Raw genomic sequence first — 8,271 nt, forward strand, 5'->3', positions numbered from 1 at the left:
CAGCGTAAAGATAAGTTTGTTTTTTAAAATAAAGTGCTTCAACATATTTTGTTCGAGGTTTGAGCAAATATTATACATACGGGTTCAGTATTTGTGCAGAATTTTTGTTTTCGTGAACACATATGCAGTGTCCTCTGTGAGACGGAAGGACTAACAGGGGCGATAAAGGTATGAGTCATGACAAACGTTACAGACAGTAGTTTGATTTGCGTGGTTGAAATGTTGACAATGTGTTCCTTATATATATAAAATATAATTACTTCCCAAAAAGCTCAAGTGATTAACGCAATCAGCTAAGTTGTTCACAAATATTTGATACTCTCTAGATTATTGTAACCAAGGCCATTGCAAATGAGAGATAAAGGATACAATCTTCATACTATCACTTGTGCGTAGTTGTTTTATAGGTCGACCCAGCCTCAAATGTGTACCTGGTGTGGTGCATAAAGATCGCCACAAGGGAGACAAAGACGGCTGGGGGTGGTGCTCACCTATTGTATGCCGTGTTGGCCTTCATAGGTGTTCACACACAGCACTTATTCTAGTTGATTGTTAATGCTATCCAGGATGTCTTTGTTTGTCTTTGTAGTTTTATCGAGATAATCCAAACTGTTGTTAAACTAATATTCCTTATTAATGAATAATATCTCTATGGACACCCTGTATTGATTGAGCATGGACACTAAATTGTCTCTCGGCTCCCCTGATAAATGTGCACGAATGATTCGGAGCAAAGTTCATATAAGCAGATAACTCGAGCCAGGTCTTGACTTTTCGAGCTTTGTGGCTGAGAAAATCTCGCTGTGCTAAGATTTACCTCCATACATAATATGCTACTGGAAAACACTGTACCCGAAGGAACATTGGCTGATAAATGAAAGTGACATTTTAGTTTGTATTCGTGTGATGAGACAAACTCGCAACACATATATAATTCTCACACAACAAATGCACACAGAGGCATATAGATACAACAGCCAATCACTACTAAATGGCAGCGACGTCACCATAGTGCTTGTGCCAGGCCAGGTGTACCATGAGGCCACGTGAAGGTGGTCTCGATGAAGTGTATTATGGTCCTCCTTGTCTGAGGTCACCATCAAAATAAAATAGAGTGAATGTGACCGTCTGACAGGCAGCAGTGATACAGAGATGAGAGAGAACAATGTACCGGGTTCGTCCTTATTAGGACTCATCAGCGCATTGCTGCCGAGTCTACTTCTGGGAATAATTTTCACACTGTGGGGCTTATTAGCAATGGGCTTCTTCAGGAAATGCTTAATGCACGAAGGCTACGTGCTTTTTTTATATGTTTCTGTCTATTCTTTCTCACGGTTTTCTGGCGTTATATTGTTTCAATGGGGGTTTCTCGCCATTTACAGATTTTATTGACAGGAGGCCACAGGACAGACCCAGATGACACAGCCAACTGACTGAGATGACTGGCAGATGTGCTCCCCCACTGTGGTTACAACACAGCGCGTGAAGCTAATCCAGCACTCCCAAACCAACTCCCCATGTCAACGCCTCACCGATCCCTTTCAACTTCTCCCCACTCTCGCCTACTTAAGCCCGCCACAATTGTTGAAATTTCTGACTCAGTGTTAACCACTGTGCCACTGCTCCACCCAACCAAATAAAACGATAGTATATCTCAGGATATACTGTGCAAAAGAAGAGTCGTGTGTGAATTATGATGAATTGCGCAGAGAAAGGGGACTTTATTGAAAAAGTTTTTGATGGCAGATGAAGGGTAGCGGACAGGGCAATATGGCTACTTTACTTTCTTCTGACGCACAGCAAGGACGGTTTATTTGGGGTTGGGTTTCCTTGTAAGGCTTGTTCCATCTCTTCCCGTCTCTCATGATCCTTTCTCTCTTCACTCACACATTCACCTCCGGTGCCTTCAGGTCTTCCCGGACACATTTCCACCACGTGCCATCTGGTCTCTGTGCTTAATTTCTCCTTTCAACGATTTTCTTGACACTATCATCTGAGGTCATTCTCACCACGTGCACTCCAGCATCTCAATTTTTATTATTTTATGACAGCATTGAAGTGTTCTGATGGCATGGCGATGGAGAGAACGTCCATAGGCAGAGAAGAAGAGGAAAGCATCAGGCCTGGACTTGAACAGGGAGCAGGGAGTCAGCAGGGTGGACGACTAGAGGAGGAAAGTGCCAAACCGTGGGGGCAGCAGAGAAGGAGCAACCCCCCCTGTCTTCAATAAAAGTTGACTGGCTTTGATTGTTTGCGCAGAGGGAATGGGAGTGGAGTACAGCAAGATCTAAATCGACAGGTGGGGGGGGGGGGGGTAAATATATGGTGGACCGTGAAGATGCCGAGAACAATATTGCAGTTGCTCCGGAATTTAATTTGTAATCAGTGGAGGGGTGACCTGAGGATTGGGACAATAAGACGTCATTCATGGGTGCGGATTGTGCCAGCTGCATTGTGGATCACACCAGTCTGTTTCATGACGGGCAAGGGAAATTCTAGCCTAGGACCTAAAGCAGTGTTATGGTGTTCATGGGTCAATGTCTCTGACTAGTTCATTCACTTTGTCAGTCTACTTGAGTGACATCTATAGCTACTACCAGGGGCAGGTAAAAAAAGGTTTGTATTGCATGCACTGCATGATTGCACTGGCATTCGGACACAAAGGGTGCCTGTCATCCTGTACCATTAATAAACACGTTCCTTCGGAGTGGGCAGGTAGGAACTTGGTTGGACAGCGCATTCGTGCGATCTGTGTCACGCGGCGCAAGCTGCGTGGGGCGGCGCATCATGTGGTGCTGAGCCCGCCCTGAAGCGCTCTATTAAATACATATCGAGGGCGTTGCTATGCACGACAGACAGACAAATAATCCCTGGTGGGCAGTGTGGAACTGTTGTTTCTACATGTATCAGAAAACGTTTAAGGGCAGCACAAGTCAAATAACAAGAATGGCAGGCAAGTTGTCATTCAGTACAGACTCTGGGGTTATGGACAGACCGAGCTTCAATTACATATTTATATCGTTACTAAGACATTCAATCGCAATGGAATTGTCATTCCAGCTAACAGTTGCTTCCTTACATTTATGTACAGTTATAATTGACCACTGGTCTGGCCACGAGTGCAACACTATAACATTGAATGGGGTGGGGGTCGGAGTGGACCCTTGTATAAGTGAGTATATCATCCCAAAAGCCATGCCTTTGGCTGCCTCGATGATCCACAGCTGCATTGCATTGCCCTTGAAAATATCTTCTGCCTGGATGTGTTCTAAACAGAGATCAGCATTCGAACAGAATACCACTTGTATTCACGTTCCCCTTTGTACACACGCGCATATGGGATGGTAGAGCGCTTACACAGGACTCTTACGTCCACGCTGTGCCAACAGGTCAATGAGGCATAGTTGGACTGGGACTTGCACGTTCCGGGTGTCCTAGCCGCGTATAGGATGGCCCCTCACACCTCAATAGGATTCTCCCCCTTTTACCTCATGTATGGGAGGGAAAGTGACCCCCCCATGGAGGCTCAGATAGGCATAAACCTGGACAAGAGGAAGGCCGTGGTGCCCATGCCCATGCAGCTCACAATCAGGCGGCTGCTGGAGGCGCAGGAGGCATCTCGGGGAAAGTCGGCTAAACTGCAGGCAGCCAATGAAAAGCTTGTGGGGCAACGGGCAGTCCGGGACCCATGGACCACTGGGGACAAGGCATGGTTACATTGTACCCAGGTGCCCCTGGGCACGTCCTTCAAATTACACCGGCCGTGGCAGGGCCCTGTTGAGGTGATTGAGGTTAGGAGGCCGCAGTGCGTACGTATCCAAGTCACGATTGAAACTCTATATTCAACCCTGTGGTGACAGTTCATCCCCACCTCCTGAGTGCCGGGTGTCTCATGTGTCTGATGAGCCAGGGCGAGCAAGCACGGAGGTTGCACGTCAACAGGATTCCGTTGTATCGCCTGCAGAATTCCAGCACCTGACGTCCGTAGACCCACTGGTAGCGCCTTTGGAGGATTGACCAGGGGATGACGGAATGGTTGCCACCTTCTTCTTCTTCCCGGGAGGGGCCGTGCCCATTAGGCCATTACACATTGTCCCAGGGGTCCCCAGAAAGTCAATTCTCGTCCCACCTGGGCGCCCGGCAATGAGGACCCGCTAGAAAATTGTTAGGTTTGGATAACCCGCCCCCTTTTCTGTTGACCAAATTAGTTCCGACGCCAGTCTGGCGGGTGGCTGCAGACACGAGCCGGGCTGTGACTATTGGCTGATCCTGGGGTCCTTCCCGACGCTTGCGGGCTGCGGCACGCTGGCGGTCGTCAGATATTTTTCAAATCCCTGGGATCCAGGTTCGTTACTGTGGGTTCTCGCCTGAATTTTGTTAAATCTCCATCAATCGTCACACACACTTAAGTACCTTATTGACTGACTTGTGAACTTGTATTTATGTTGGAACTATTTAGTGATTTATCAATGACCAAACCATCTGGAATGCGCCCGATTTCATCGGATCTCAGAAGCTAAGCAGGTACGAGCCTTGATAGCACTTTGAATAGGTGGCTAGCTAGCGTTTGCAACTCTTGACTGAAGCTATTCCGAGAGATTAGTTATTATTTTAAAAATGTCCTTAAAATATCCTATTATTAAAATCACCCGAATATAATTCCAATCGTTACCATGAGATAGATTCCAATTCCAGTAAGCTCGCTGCCAATCCGAGAGAGTTGGGAACCCTCTACAACCACCATATGCACAAACAAGTTGCTATAGGCTGCTACGGGGCTACCTGGTGACCAGCAGAACCTTGTTGTACAGTACTGTATTTTAATGGTGCCTACGTCGATGCTGCCCATCTTCACAAACTTGCGCTGAAGAGCGTTCCAGTAAACATGCCGACGTTGACTGAACGTTGACCCTACGTTGGCATTGGGTTGACAGCGTTGGAACAAGGTTGGCCCGACGTTCCACGTTTAGTGGAGTGGTGAAGCATGGCCAGATAACCAGCATAGCCAAATAACCGCAATGGCCCGTAGAGCATTCATAGTCCCACATCTCGCAGTGGATGAGTAAACAGGCTGCACAATTACATATCTGATAAATAAATAATGGGTCTACGTTTTGAATATCCTACTTTAGCCACTTGATGCAGGAGGTGACTTCCTAAATCTTTATCCACTTAGAGCGTGTGTACAGACTAAAAGAACCATTTATGCTTTTAGTAACGCCCATCCCTACATTAGGTTTGTTCACAGCTAATATATTTCTGAACACAGGTTTAAGGAATGCAGGTGCCCCAGTGCGTTGTCTATAATCTATGTTCAGCACTGGCAACACGAGTGGGCATGGATTAAGAGCCAGCTCGACTGTGACTGTGATTAATGGCAGACCTCGTGGCTTAATTGTTCCTGAGCCATGCCTCGAGGTGTTGGCTGTCTTTTAGTTTGTGATCGTGGCGTGATCCATCATCACCACGTGCGCCAATGGGAGGATGTCTGGGCGGTGATACGCATGGCTCAGCGGTGGCGCATTGGCCGCTTGTTTTGCAGAGCTTCGCGGTTCGACCCACAACCGACCTGGTTAATATAACGGGTGTATTCACTGTGAAAATAGACCCGTGTATTTCTCAGTCGACATTAATGATCTCTTGACGTTATTCTAAAAAGAGTAGGCCATATGCGCATGTGTCATGGTCCGAATTCAACAATTCACTTAATTGAAAAAGACATGGCAATCGTCGATCGTTGCCCCAAACTGCTAAAATATAGCAGGACCCTCTTGAGACTCAGTGAGGCTTTCTTGGGTAAATAAATATAATAATTCATAATTGGTTTATTTTTGGGTAAGATTGTAAAAATATACCTATAGCCCTCTACCACCCGACTGGTCAAACAAAGCAAGTTGTCACATGGGCAAACATACCAATTGATTCTGTTTTGTAGCAAATACATTTATTTAAAAGCAAAAAAAAATTGCTAAACGGAATCAATTTGCCCCACTTGCTCACGAGAAAATTGATTTGTATAGCTCTAACTAAACAAGAAACAAATTATGATTCATTACATTACCCGTGAAAGCCTATATATGACACTACATGTATTGATAATAATTCAACAGCCCAGTTTTGTTGTGCATAAGATGACATGTTAGTCAACGTGACTACTAATAGCACAGCCAATGCAACAAGTCTGAGTGGGTGTTGCGGACACATTTGGGTGCTTGTCAACAACTTGTTGATATGACTTTTGCAACAATTATAACTTTCCCAGATGGAGTGGTGGCGCAGTGGTTAGTGCGCTTTTTCATTCATGAATTTTAAACGATTGCTTATACTAATGAGATGATGTCATATGTGAACGCGTCATTTTGTTTATACAGTACATAGTTTATTAAGTCGGGTATTTACGCAGATAATACGTAGTGCCCCCCACGACCAAACCTGTCTCACCTTGGGTTTACAAAAAGTAGAGACCCGGGCAAGGAACACAGTGTGGCGTGTGACATCACGGAGTGGTCGAAGAAGCTGATGCAAATAATCAAATAAAAGTTGGGCAAACGCATGTTTAAACATATTACAGAAATCATATGTGTGCATGATTATTCTTCCGTGTTAACATGCACAGTATACATTTTAATGAAAGCCTCATTGAATTGAACTATTTTACAACCTGCTTCTGAGTTTTATGGTGCCATGTCCCGACACGTGGCCGTAAAATGGATATTACAATTCACTTACACAGCCCTCCCAGCAGGATTGTGACATTGTTTCAATGTTGAGTTTTTGGTTGGAAATACGTCATCACGTTGAACAATGAGGAAACATCCGTGCAACGTGTGTTTTCTCCAACAATAGTTGAAGCGCAGTTGATATTGAACGTTGATACAATGTTGGAAATTGATCTTGAGTGCAACATGTACAGCATCAGAATGTATAATACACATACGTACTTATAAAGCACGACATTATCAGGATTATATAATTCACCTATTCGTTGGTGAGTGAAATACTGGGGAAATTAGGTGTTATGACTCAATTAAATTAAACGTTTTTAATTTACTAATATTTAAAAATTAGTTGTATATGTTTGTAGGTTAACCAACCAATATTATTCATTACTTCTTTATTTTTGGTTAGATCATGTAGGTGTGTGGTTTTCATTTTGACTATAATCCTCCACCATTAGAAACAGCCAAGTTTTCATGTGGGCAAATATGCCATTTGATTTGGCTTTACAATTTGTTTGGAAACCACAAAAGTTAATATTTTTTATAGGGAAATATGTAAGAAAAATGTTTCATTCTGTGTCCGCCCAAATTTTTTTAATTGTGGGTTTGATCCCATCTTCCATGCATGGCAGTTAAACCAGAGTGGAAGTTTCTTACAATCCCATGCTTCTGTCTTCCCAGCAGTACATTTACTTACATTTAACTTTGGAGGATCAACATAGCCATAAGCATTCTAATAATTGTAAATTTACAATGCAGTGTTTATTATGCAAATGCTGTCAGTGACTCTTAATAAGTATAACCCGTAAAAACAAAGTTTTTCACTATAAATCCTTTATATGCGTGGCGGCTCGAGTCCTCTCGTCCTCTGGCTTGAGATGGCTGCCACCTATGGGTCAATTGATTGTCTGCAGTATTAAACAATTGGTAATTAAATATAATATTTTTGTCCTATAAAGTGTAACATTTTGGAAAAAAATTTTCACGAACATTAATTGTCACGCACAACGAGTCTGTGTGGAAAATGTCAACTCGATTGGATCATGGGAAGTGGGTTAAAAAACGACCGAAAGATTTACACGGTCGTAAGCAAGCAAGCACGCAAACAAGCAAGCCAACTTAATATAAAGGATTTATAAAAAAAAATATTCCCTCAAATATTGCGAAAACATTTAACAAATAGCTATAAATACAAAACATGAATGTACTAAATTAACTTATTTACTTCTTTCATTAATTGACTTTGGTATTTCATAATTATTTTGTCAGAAGATAAAATAATTAAGAAAAAAAAGCAATGATCATTGCGGAACAACAATATACATTATGGTCATGCAAAACGGACTATATATAAAACAATACTTTCGGTAAAGTCACGTAAAACAATGTGTTTTATATTTGTATTATTTTATTATTTCACTTCTACGTGACTTTACCGAGAGTATTGTTTTATATTTGTATTATTTTATTATTTCCCTTCTACGTGACTTTACCGAAAGTATTGTTATTTATTTTATTATTTTATTATTTCCCTTCTACGTGACTTTACTGA

The sequence above is a fragment of the Lethenteron reissneri genome, chromosome 64, assembly GCF_015708825.2.
Source record: "Lethenteron reissneri isolate LAM-NWPU_2019-01 chromosome 64, ASM1570882v1, whole genome shotgun sequence".
Taxonomy (NCBI): Eukaryota; Metazoa; Chordata; class Hyperoartia; order Petromyzontiformes; family Petromyzontidae; genus Lethenteron; species Lethenteron reissneri.